This window comes from Tupaia chinensis, unplaced genomic scaffold, assembly GCF_000334495.1.
Source record: "Tupaia chinensis unplaced genomic scaffold, TupChi_1.0 Scaffold000100_1, whole genome shotgun sequence".
Classification (NCBI taxonomy): Eukaryota; Metazoa; Chordata; class Mammalia; order Scandentia; family Tupaiidae; genus Tupaia; species Tupaia belangeri.
Genome location: NW_006159564.1, coordinates 2,060,019 through 2,072,165, shown reverse-complemented (window position 1 = coordinate 2,072,165; position 12,147 = coordinate 2,060,019). Strand labels below are relative to the sequence as shown.

The 12,147-nt window shown below is 40.4% G+C and overlaps 1 pseudogene; it reads right to left on the bottom strand.

The window, feature by feature from the left end:
- Positions 1 to 7,284: 7,284 nt before the first annotated feature.
- On the bottom strand, positions 7,285 to 8,387 carry LOC102500518 (E3 ubiquitin-protein ligase makorin-1 pseudogene; annotated as a pseudogene).
- Positions 8,388 to 12,147: the final 3,760 nt, after the last annotated feature.

Here is a 12,147-nt window from a genome sequence, read left to right as displayed (position 1 = left end):
CTTGGGAATGCTTTCTCACTTTCTTTCTCTCTTTCTCTGGCAAGTGCACATGACTATTGAAAAAAAAAATTGAAAGTATGATGCATGTAGAAACCATTTTTTTTAATATTAAAAAAACTAGTTTTTAGTTAAAAAGTGATTTTAATCCTTATATATTTCTTTGTTGTATAGGACAGAATAAAAATGAAGGCATCAGAGAGTGGGATAGAGGGGAAAGTGTGACCCAGTTCTTCACTATCTTAAAAACAAAACAGAGCAAAACACTGTCTTATAGAGTAACGAGCAGTTGGCTAAGTCTGGCCATTTTAAGTTCCTATAATAATCTTTTTTGAAATTTAGCAATTGTTTTTTTAAAAAATTGATTGTGTTTCTTCTACATAATAGCAACCAATTTAGGTACTTCCTCTTAGTTTCCCAGAGTTTGCTATGAGAGGAAAATTGCTTGACTTCCCAGTTGTATAACTCAATGATCACATTGTGACTGGTGTCTTGGTGCTCCAGAAGAAAGGCCCTGAAGAAAGAAGTCTTTATGCCAGGCTCTTCCAGGACAGATTTCTCCTCATTCCTTGGAATCATCTATGTGACTTCATACTTTTAGAGAATTAGTTGTGTTAGATAATTGGTGAATATTCAACGAAGATGACAATGCTGCTATATGAAAATATGGAAGGTGAGTGTAGCAACAAAACAAATGCTAACTATTTTCTATAATGAATGAGAAAAACCTATTTTGATTTAAATTTTACCTTGTTCTTGCTTGGAAGGTATAGAAAAAGAAAATAGATTAGAATTTTTTTTTTAAGTTTGAAGAAAAACTGAATTGTAGCTACCTGAAGATGTCTATTGATTTAATTTGCTAATCGTTTTTTTAGTTACAATTGGTTCAGCCCCTCTTGCCCTGTCTCTTTTTTTCTTTTACCACAAACATTACTTTTCCACAATTTTTTAGAGTTTTTTTTTTTTCTATAGGGCACCTGCACACACCAGAGACACAGAGAGAGACAGAGGGACAGAAAGAAGTAAGAAATCCCCCCCCCCCACCTCCCCAGGAGGATGGCCACACTGTAAGCCCTTCTCCTCCATTCTCCTCCTGGGAACTTGGGCAAGCACGCACATGTACCTGGTGTGAGTTTTAAGTCACTGGGTCTGGGACTCAAACTGTTGTCCACTATGTGGGAGTCTGGCAACATAATCATTATGCCATCTGCTGGCCCTACTTTTCACTTTTAAAGTTATTATATAGGAAACTTTTGAGAAGTTATTTTTTTCCTGAAAGAATTCATGTTTTCTGGTATTTTAGTACTCCATTTACTAAATGAGAAAAGGCCAATGGTCAAATTAAAGAAAACAGCTGGTTCTTTAAAAATACTACTTGAGAGGCTAGTAGGTGATTTGGTGGTTAAGGTTGGACTCCCACATGGGCAACTGTGGTTTGAGTCCTGAACCTGGAAGCTTGAAATTCATGTTGGGCACATGCACCTGTGTGCCAAATGGAAGAGAGGGGATTGTGGCATGGCCTTCCCTTCTGAGGGGCGATTTCTCACTTTTTCTCACCCTGGTGAACATAAACACCCTATGGCAAAAACCTTTAAAAAATACTAAAGTTTGGAATGCCACCAATAAAATGAACATCTACATCTCATTCTACCATTTGTAACAATTCTATTGTAGGCAAATAATCAACAATACATGTTGCAGTTTCTACTAGGAAAAATGGATTTAATGGACTGTTTCTTGAACAAATACCTGGCAAAGTAGCTATATAAGGAGACTGACTGGTTTATATTGCCCTTTAAAAATGTTGTCTATTTCTTTTAAAAATATCAAAGTAAAGGCAACTTCTAGAGAAATGTATTTTCCTTATAAAGTGATATCCATGACACAATAGTGAAATGATCTTTCTTCCTCATAAAATAAAGCTCTAAAACACATGTGAAGGATTGGAAATACCTTCTGGTCAACATGGTGAGCCAGGGAAGATATTTCCATTTCTTCAGTTTTTCTTACTTTACTTTCCAATTTGCCAGTGATGTTTCAAAGTCAGAATTTAACTTGGAATGGCATCATTGCATGCTTAAATGGACTTTCCATTAATGAACAGGTTTAGGCATTATTTTATTTTGAGAATGGTCTTAAATTAATTTCAACTTAAAAACACAAAATTAGTAGTTTGGAAAGATATAGAAAATCAGGTGATTCCTTTCAGTTTCATTACTATTACACCATGCTGGGCAGAGTAGGAATCTGATAGTGTTGAGGGGTGTGTTATCAAAACACTGGTGTTGCCAGTATTTTTGTGGTGTCCAGGCAGGAGCCACTTTGATGATGACATTTAATCGCTCTTTCTTCTTCCTGACCTCTGATACACCGTGCTTCTGTCCATGGACGTGTTTCCATCAGGACCTCACAGTGACCTCCTCGTGGGATGCCTCAATAGCACACCAAGTGAAGCTCTGGCTGTCTGTTCCAGAACTTGCTGGAGAAAGAGGACATGGTTACGTCGCAACCTGTAGAGCCAAACATGTGAACTTGAAATTCAGTTGCTCCAATATTTCTCTCCAATGTCCTAGAAAAATTTGTCTCTAGTACTGTTCAGTTTAGAGCAGAATTTTGGGTTAAATTACTACCTGAAATATTCACTGTCGAGGTCATCTTTTATTAGCAAGTTAGGTGAACGGAGACAATGTTTTTAAACCCTCAACTTTCATGCTGATTTAAAGAGGAGATAATATTACTCATGTCCAGGTTATAAAACTGTGCCTCAGTAGCAGAAACAGGAAGTCAATAGCTTGAGACCTTTGCCACTTCAAATTCCCTTTTATTATCTGGAAGACTGGGAAGCTCAGGAACTCTGAAGAGTAGATTTTCTAATATTAATCAACTTGCCAAAACCTAAGCAATGATACTGCCAAACTCACAAGTCCATTCAATCCTGGAAACCTACTCCTGTCTCAGCCACCACTGTAGGGAGAGAGGGAGAAGCTCTCATGTTGACAGCAGCAGGCCGCATCTCTACCTTGGCCCTCCCTAATGTGACAGTTTGTTCCTCTGTGTGTAGTGACTTGCCGATGGCTTCTGGCTTGGGCATCCTCTTCTCTCCTCACTGTAGTGACCTTGTGTACTTGTGGTAACTATGTGAGCTCAGCGTCTGAGTTTCAAAGTCATCACCTTCACAGAAGGCTGTGTCTGAAGCTATGGAACAGTGCCAAGTGGGTGGGGCAGAACATTGGACTGGGTGGCTACAAAGAGAGACTGAAAGTAGAATCTGTTGTTCAAGTGGCCTGTGGACACAGGGCATGTAAGTAATGATATATCTTTCCACTTAGCCCAGAAGTAAAATAAGCTTGTTAAGATGAACACTAAATAAGATCGGTTGGTCCATATGTAAGTATTACCATCAAATTTGCGCTCCCAAGGCAATGAGGTTTCTACGAGGCTGTTGTTCTTTCCCATCTGCCTACCTTTGGTCTGCTCCTTGGTTGGGTAGCCTATGTGATTCTGAAACTACTGAGAAATATGACAACAGGCAGCTCTCATTTACCCATGGTAAAGTTTTACATCCATGACAGGTAAATTTCCTGTCATGATAATTTAATCTGGGTTTGGATAATGAAAAGTCATTTCCATATTTGGCTAATCAAAAAATAGAAATAGATAGGGTTGAATTCACTTCATTAGAACTCACCTGATTCTCTCAGGGTTATCTAGTGTTTCATTTCGTTAATTCCTGGGGGTGGTTAAATAGGAGATCATTCTCTTCTAAGTCCCCACACACTTTTCCCCCAAAGCTTCCTAGAACAGTGCTGGAAGGAGTTATAAACATTGGCCAAATGGTGAACAAAAAGAGAAGAGGAGAAATAGGCTATGATGAACATATGTTTACAACTTCTGGCTAAATAGTTAAATTAACCTTTCTCAAAGGAGTTACATTTAGAATGTTTTACTGATGACTTGTGAGAAGCCAGGAGTTAGGGGCTTGATCAAAGAGACGTGGAGAGAGACCAGCAGATGGCATAATGGTTACATTGCTGGACTACCATGGTCACCTGCAGTTCAAGTCCCAGACCAGTGACTTAAAACTCAAGCCAGGCACATGTGTGTACATGTCCAAAATCTCAAGAGAGGAAGGGATTGTGGTGTGGTCATCCCTCCTGGGGGCAGGGGGTGATTTCTAGATTTCTGTCTCTGACAAGTGCATGCACTCTATAACAAAACTCTCTCTCTTAAAAAAAAAAAGTGAAGAAAAAAATAAAAGATACCTGGAGAGACCAGGGACATGGTTTCCAGCAATCATGCTGGTCAAAATCTGAGACATAGGTGGCTTTGTGTGTGCATCTGGTGGTGATAATGGTGGTGGTGGTGATGGTGGTGGTGGTGAGAGTAGGTAGGAAGAGGGCTCAAAAAAGTTGGCAACTGAGCCATATGTAATGTTTTTCAAGTCAGGGTGGGCTAAGGTCTTCATCTAGGTCAGAAAACCAAAGGCAAGTATTTCTGAAGTCAAATTAAGGGAAGCCAAAAGCTACTGCAGAATGCAGGAGTTTGACACAGGAGTACTAAAGTCTAAGTGGGGTCTAAATAGAAGAGTCCATGGTAGATGAAGGGAGAAAAGATCAATGAACTTGGTCTGGCTCCGTAGTGCAGTGGTTAAACCCTGTGTGTGTGGAGACAGATCTCATATGGCCTAATGCGGTTCAAATCCCATCCCTAGTGTTTTTTTTTTTAAAAACATACCAAGCAAGCAAGCATGCATATGTGCCCTAAATCCTGATGGGATGGATGTGGAGTGAAAAAGATGATGGCATGAGTATGCTCTGTTTGGGGATGTTTTCTCTCTCTCTCTGGTAAGTGCATGGGCTCCCTGACAATTAAAAAAATAATGTCAGTGAACAAAGGGGCACTCTATCAAGGATGGCTCCATCATGAGGAAGTTTCCTATCCTTGTTCCTGGGTTTAAATGGCTTCTGAGAGGCAAGACCCTCTTCACTGGCTGCCTGGGCTCTGCAGCAAAAGCAGGCAATTAGAAGGGTTGAGCTGGGGCTGAGAGATGAAGGCAAGGAGCAGTAGAAGAGAAATGACCAGGGATGTGTAGTTTCCCAGGTAGCCTGCAGACAGGCCACCAAGTTACTCAGCTAGTTTCTCAATTCTAAAATTTATATTAGGTCATATAAATTTAGTCTAAGGGTTCTTCTTCTTTTCTTCTTTTTCTCCTTCTTCTTCTTCTTCTCCTCTTCTTCTTCCCCTTCTCTTCTCTTCTCTTCTCTTCCTTCTCTTCTCTTCTCTTCTCTTCTCTTCTCCCTCCTCTTCCTCCTCCTACTCCTCCTCCTCCTCGTCCTCCTCCTTCTTCTTCTTCTTCTTCAATTAGTTTGATAAAACCAGCCTTTGAAATGTAATGGACAACATTCCATATATGTAGATAATTCTACCTTATAGTAATAACCAAAAGTGAGAAATCACCCCTTAGAGGGGATGGCCGTGCTGCAATCCCTTCTCCTCCATTCTCCTCTTGGGATTTTGGGTATGATGCACATGTGCCTGGTGTGTTTTAAGCCACTAACTCCAGGACTTGAACTGCGGTCGACTACATGGGAGTCCAGTGACATAATCATTATGCTATCTGCTGGTCCCAGCTCCTCTCTTTTTAAAAAGATCAATCCATTTTATGTTTATAGGCATTTTCTTGTTGGTAATTACTCATTTTATAAGCTTATTCCTGACTTTACTCTTAGATACTTATTATGGGCCTCAAAAAAGTAAGGATCTTCATTTTTACTTCTCCTTTGAGAATGAATTGCCTCTATTCCTTATTAATTCTGAATACTCTATTTTAAATTACTATTTATGGAGGGTGTCTATGAGTCAAGTGCTTTTTAAAAACATTTTAAAATTGTTTTATTTGGGAACAGTGAGTCCTACAAAAGGGCAGCTGCAAAATACAGAGACCTCTGCAACAATCGTTTTTTCCTTAAAGTGAAAGAATGGGTGGGATCCAAGGATTCAAGCAGTAGATGGACAGACAGGAGCATCTCCAAGTTATTTTCAGGAAGTAGCAACAGAATGCAAGGGTGAAATTTCTAGCCAAGGAATTCTCTGAACTTAACTTTAACTTGGCTTGTGGGTTAGCTGCCTCCCCTTTCAGTGTGGCTTGTTTACTGCAAACCATTACAATGAAGACCTTAGAAGGTATTTGAATCATAACTGTCTACCTGTGGAGCTTGAGGAGGGCATAGGACAAATGCCCACAAAACCAAACACAAAACCCCACCACCAATATCCTTTAAATAAGGACAAAGTTTTTTCAAAAAGTGTGTGGACTGGAAAGGCTGGGTCACAAAACACTGAACACAACTATGTATCCAAGACCCAGTGTGTGTTAATATATGGGACAGCCAGAGAGATCTGCCCTCGGTGGTGAAGCCCACTTCTGTATTAGGCAGAGCTGGCATTGTTAGAGCATGTCTTCCTGTACACCGCATTGTCCTTATGATCTATCTGCCACATGAGGCTGAAACCACAAGTGTTTTCCACTAAGGCTGAGAATATTGTGTCTATGCAGGGATGAGCTTATCACACACACACATCACATAGCATGTCTACCAGCCCATGAGTGTTAACTTCCAACTCTGCATTGATCTTAATGAAACCCCTCTCTTTTCTGTGTTCTTTAACAATCTTCTATCATGCTAAACACAGGAGAAATCTCAACATTCACACCTGGTTCTGGTTATCCAGTGATATTACTTGTGTGCAATGAAATAAGAGATCAAAACCACTGAATGCGTGCACGTAGTGTAGTTATAGGTAGGCAAGAGACTAACACAGTTGTGCAGATGTCACTGGGCACCTTAAAGATCCATGTCCTACATCCACAGAGAAAGCTGTGTGCTAGCTCAAGTACCTTCACCCATCAGCCCTATTTGTGGACCTCAAAGCAGGGCTGGCACTCTTACTTTCAATGTAGAGTCCTCAGATGAGTGTGCAGAGTCCAGGAATGCATCTGATTGAAAACAGATGATGCAACAAACCTACCCTAACTGTCTGACAGTTAAGTCCATGTTGTAAAAAAACTAACTTTTAAGATTTATTGTTGTAATGTTTTCAACAGAGAAAAGGACACACTCATTGGGGAAAGATGAGGGATAATGGAGACAGGCCCTGGGTGAGAATGATTACAACAGCACCTGAAGTTGCTAGGCCTGCCTAGGAGACAAACAAGGGCAGTGTGCCCTAGCTCAGGGGACAGCCACTGTCTGAAGCTCCGCAGACCAGTTCACACCTGCAAAGCTGCTACAGATTCACGTCGTAAAAGTCTTCCAGTTCATGGTGAAAGAGCCCCACTTGTCTTCAGAGTCTGTCCGTTTGACGTGACTACCTGTGGCCAAGATATATATACAATATCTCACCCAGCTCAAAGATGACCACCTCTTCCTTGTTGACAAAGGAGTTGCTGATCTCATTTTCCTCAGTGAACTCCCAGAAGTGGTTCCTTCCTTGGGCCTGGTATCTGCTTGATATTCCCACTTTCTGTCTTTGTGACTTCTCTTGACAGCTGTCCAGGTATGCATGTTTTTAAAAACAGTTCCTTCTAAATGGGCAGCTCCCATAGCCTTCATCAAAATACCTGCACACCTTGTTGCTCATTACCTTCTTGTATTTCTGAATGAGTTTCTGCTTCTCTTCCTTCTCCTCCACCTAGTAGTCACTTGGAATGATGAAGTTAGATGTGATGGGCATTCTGGGCAGGACTTTAAGATCTTGCCCTCAGACTGCTTAGCCCTCCCTCCCTTGAGGATACACTTGAGACGGTAGGTGTGGTTGCAGTTGGACAGGATCCCAAAGTGGCGCGCACTGGGTTGGCTTTCTCATAGAACACCTCTATTCAGATCCTACACACCATGGCCTCCATGTCCTTCTCACAGGCCTTAATGATAGATTTTATATGTTGTGATCTCTGGGCTGCATCCATCAGACGGAGGACCTGCAGCCCACACATGTCGCATGCACCCTGTAGAGATAAGTACAGTTCTCACCCTAGCAGCACTTTCCTACTGTGGCATAGGGGCACAGCTGCTTCTTGATCTCTACGATACTTGGCTCTTTCTTGTATTTGTCCTTGGCCACTGAGCCCCACAGGGGTGCTTCAGTGCAAGAAGGGGCAGTATGGCCACAGTAGGGCTGCCCAGGGACAAACTCAATGGCATTCACCCAGTGGCTGGAACCTGCTCCTACTGTTGCCAAGTTTGAATTTCACCACTCAGCTTCAGCCGTATCATGTCAGCAAGTGGTCTGACTACTTGACGGAGCAGCTTGTGATGATTTGCTGTTGGAGCTGTAGCGGTCACATCTTCCTGTTTCAATGGCTTGCTATGTTCATATGATTCTGGCCACATGGAAGGTCCAAAGCATCACAAAATGGCAGAGAACAGAGCAGGAACAGAGCTGCTTTGTGAGAGTTTCTCTAAAGTGCTTTTATTTTTATTTATTTATTTATTTATTTTTTGCCATAGGGTCTGTGTTCACCAGAAAGAGGCAAAGAGAGACAGAGGGAAAATGAATAATCAACCCCCAATGGGGATGGCCATGCCACAATAACTTCTCCATTCTGTTCTTGAGATTTGGGGCATGTATATGCATGTGTCTGGTGTAAGTTTCAAGCTGCCAGGTCCAGGATTCCAACTGTGGTCAGCCATGTGGGGGTCCATCATCTTAATCACTATGCCACCTGCTAGTTCCAAGCCAAGTGTTTTATTTGCAATGTTTCACTGTATTACTTTGATAAGTGCCTTCAGCAATGCTCCCAACCTATTAATGATGTTAAATTAGTCTTATGGCTGTTCAAAACTGTGTGGCTTTGGGACCAGCAGTTAGCGTAATGGCTATGTCGCTGGACTCCCATGTAGTCGACCGCAGTTTGTGTCCCGGACCCGGTGGCTTGAAACTCACGCCAGGCATGTGTGCGTGCGTGCCCAAGATCCCGAGAGGAGAATGGAGGAGAAGGGATTGTGGTGTGGCCATCCCCCGTGGGGGGTGATTTCTTGCTTTCTGTCTCTCTGTCTCTCTCTGTCTGTCTGGTGAGCGCACGCACCCTATGGTGAAAACCTCTCCAAAAAAACCAAAAACAAACAAACAAAACTGTGTGGCTTTGTGGTCATTTGCATACAAAATTTAACATGACTGATCAGAATAAAGAATGGACGTCAGCCTTTCTGAGTTGCCCCTTTTCAGGGACATCACTCAATCCATGATGCAACATTTTACTAAACCAGAGGAAGGGCTGAGCATATGTATTTTTCCTTCTTTATGATCGTTTTAAAAATTACTGTAAGGTAATAATTGTCATTTGAAGAGAATTTAAATTAAAGCATAAAGAAAATAAATTATCCAGTTTCCCTCCCCATATACTTTTACAAATGATAATGTCTTCTCTGTTAATCTTTTTTTCTATACATATCTATTTTATGTAATTGGAACTATAAAATTTCCCCTAACCTCATACAAAGAGTATTTTTACTAAGAATTGTTAATAATTTTTAAAAAATTAGCATATAGATCAGTTGTTAGGAAGCTGGTCTTAAATGGTCAAGTCTGGCCCATAGACATATTTTCTTTGGCTTTGCAATATTAAACATTATTTACTTGTCAATATTTTTAATTCATGAGGGTTTTTTATTTTCTTCAGATTTTTTTGATGAGGTATATGCCCTTGCCAGGAGACAGAGAGAGTGAGGGGAAAGTGAGAAATAACCCCCTGGGGGGTGGCCACATTGCAATCCCTTTTCAATTCTCTTCTTCAGATTTTGGGTATGGATGGACACTTGCTTGGTGTTTTTCTCAAGCTGCAGGTCCAGGACTTGAACTGTGGAGCTAGCCATGTGTGATCCAGAACCTTAACCACCACGCCACTTGCTAGCCCGCAACTCAGGAGCTCTTTATATCACTTACCCCATTTCTCCTGACTAGGTGACCAGTTTGGCCCTTTTTGGCATGATCTTTTTCACATGTTATGATCCATTTCCGATTATTTCCAGTTTTTCTAATTGTCAGAATGAATACCAATACTATAAGGAATATGATTGCATTTCCCACATTTATGAATGCTTCTTTAAGAAAGATTTTTATTTCATTGTTTTCAAGTTTTATTTCAAATTTATTCTTAGTACACTTTCTTGACATTCACTTCATAACAGCCTTCTTTCCAGTTGGCCAACCTGCTCATAACATCAGTAAACAGGGTCTTTAGCTGACTGCATGGGCAGGAACAAGACCAGGCCTCCTGCTTGGCACTGAGGGGCTCTCAGTGGCCAGCGTGAGGGTGTGTCTGGGCCTGGCTTTCCACTCACCTCTTTGCCCATGTTAACTTGGCAAGGGTCTCCTTTAATGTATCGTTTTAAAGTCAAAGTTGAGTTAGTCCAAGTAACTTTTGTGATGTTTATTCATTCTTTACTTGAATATAAGGTCACTTTTAAAAAATGAATGTTTACTTCAGTTATTTAAAAATGTTCTAAATTTTTTATTCTGAGTTATAAACTTTTGCGTGTTGTTTCAGTGCATGACTATACTTACATGTTTAGAAAAATATTGTTTTATGTGACAAAAATTCCTACTGGATGAAGATGTATAAATACTATACAAAATGAAACATAATGAATAATTATGTAAAACTTTCAATATGGAAAGATGAATAACTCATTTGATCTTGTTACTTTTATAAAGAAAAAAGCTTTCGGTGCTTATCTTTTTTCAACTCATTTTTATTACCTTAGATTACATTTCAAGACTCATCTTTCTTAAGAAGTTAGAAGTTTTTCCAACTTATCACTGGAAGAAAATGCTTTTAAAAAGTAACTACTTATTAAATGCCACATACTCAGCACTTCTTGTGGAAAAATCAAAGAGGTATGAAATACAGTCCTCGCTCTTAAAGAGCTTGCAATCTAGTTGGGAAGATGGACAGATACATGAAATTATTTAGAGAAAAGAAATCAAGTACTAGACTGGGTAAAACAGCTTCTTCTAGTGCTCAGAAGGATCAGTGGCCGAGAGAATTCACTGTGAGCGCACTGGGCTGAACCAGGAAGTGTAGTTCTGACCATGGCCCTAGATTAAGTGCAGGTAATTGTGGACATTCAGTGAGTGTGTTGAGCAGCTGTTCGGAGCAGATTGGGAAATTACGGGGGATGACTTCAGATGGGTAGAAAAAGCAGTGGCTGTCAGATGTGCAGCCCCAGACAGCACTTTTAACTTGTTCTGAGAGATGATGGGATGCTTTTGGAGGTAAGCTAAGCACATGGCTGATGGCAGCACTTGAGAGTCTCGTTTTCCTTTTGCTACTGTGGTACACAGTGTTAGGATAGGGAAGGAAGAGATGTCAGTTAAATGGCTGCTGTCATAGTCCAGGCATAATATGAAGGATGTATGGAAGTGATTATTTAGTGTATGGAAGTAAAATGACTGCATTTAAGAAACTATATAAGGGAAATGTTGGCAAGAGTTGAAAATTGGCTAGATACAGAGCACAGGAAAAGGGAAAAAGAAAAACCCAACTCTAAACTTTCAAACTTGGGGCACCAGGAACATTAAGGAGTCTTTAGCAAGAAACAAAGAAGCTTAGATTGAGTATTACTTTATTAAAGATAGGATTTAAAGTCCAGGTTTAGAAATGGCTTTTATTTTACCATGGGCCACCTTTCCCTCAGTTTTGTTATTATTATTGACATTAGAGTGCTAGATATTGATATTAGAGTGCCAAATTTGAAGGTGAGAAGAAAGTTGAATAGTGGACTAACAGTTCAGTTCTAGATGGTGGATATAAGGTTTTCTTCTGAGATACTGAGCTATTTATATTCCAGCCTAATTAGCTAAGAAGCATAATGTTATTAAGACAGGTAATTACTTGAGTTTTATTTCCTTTTGTTTCAATAAGGATTAATGAACTTGCTCTGCTCTTTGGCAACAGACTTTTCTCCTAATTGTGAACTCACCAATGTATAAATTTAAGCTGTTGACATTAGGGAGATTGGGAGCTTTGAGAGAAAGGATCAATGCAAATCCAAATTTGCTTCAGAAACATGTGTGCACACTTATCCCTCCAGACTCATGTCTTACTCACAGTGAAGTGGCACATTTTTAAAAGAGCTTTGACCCTGTATT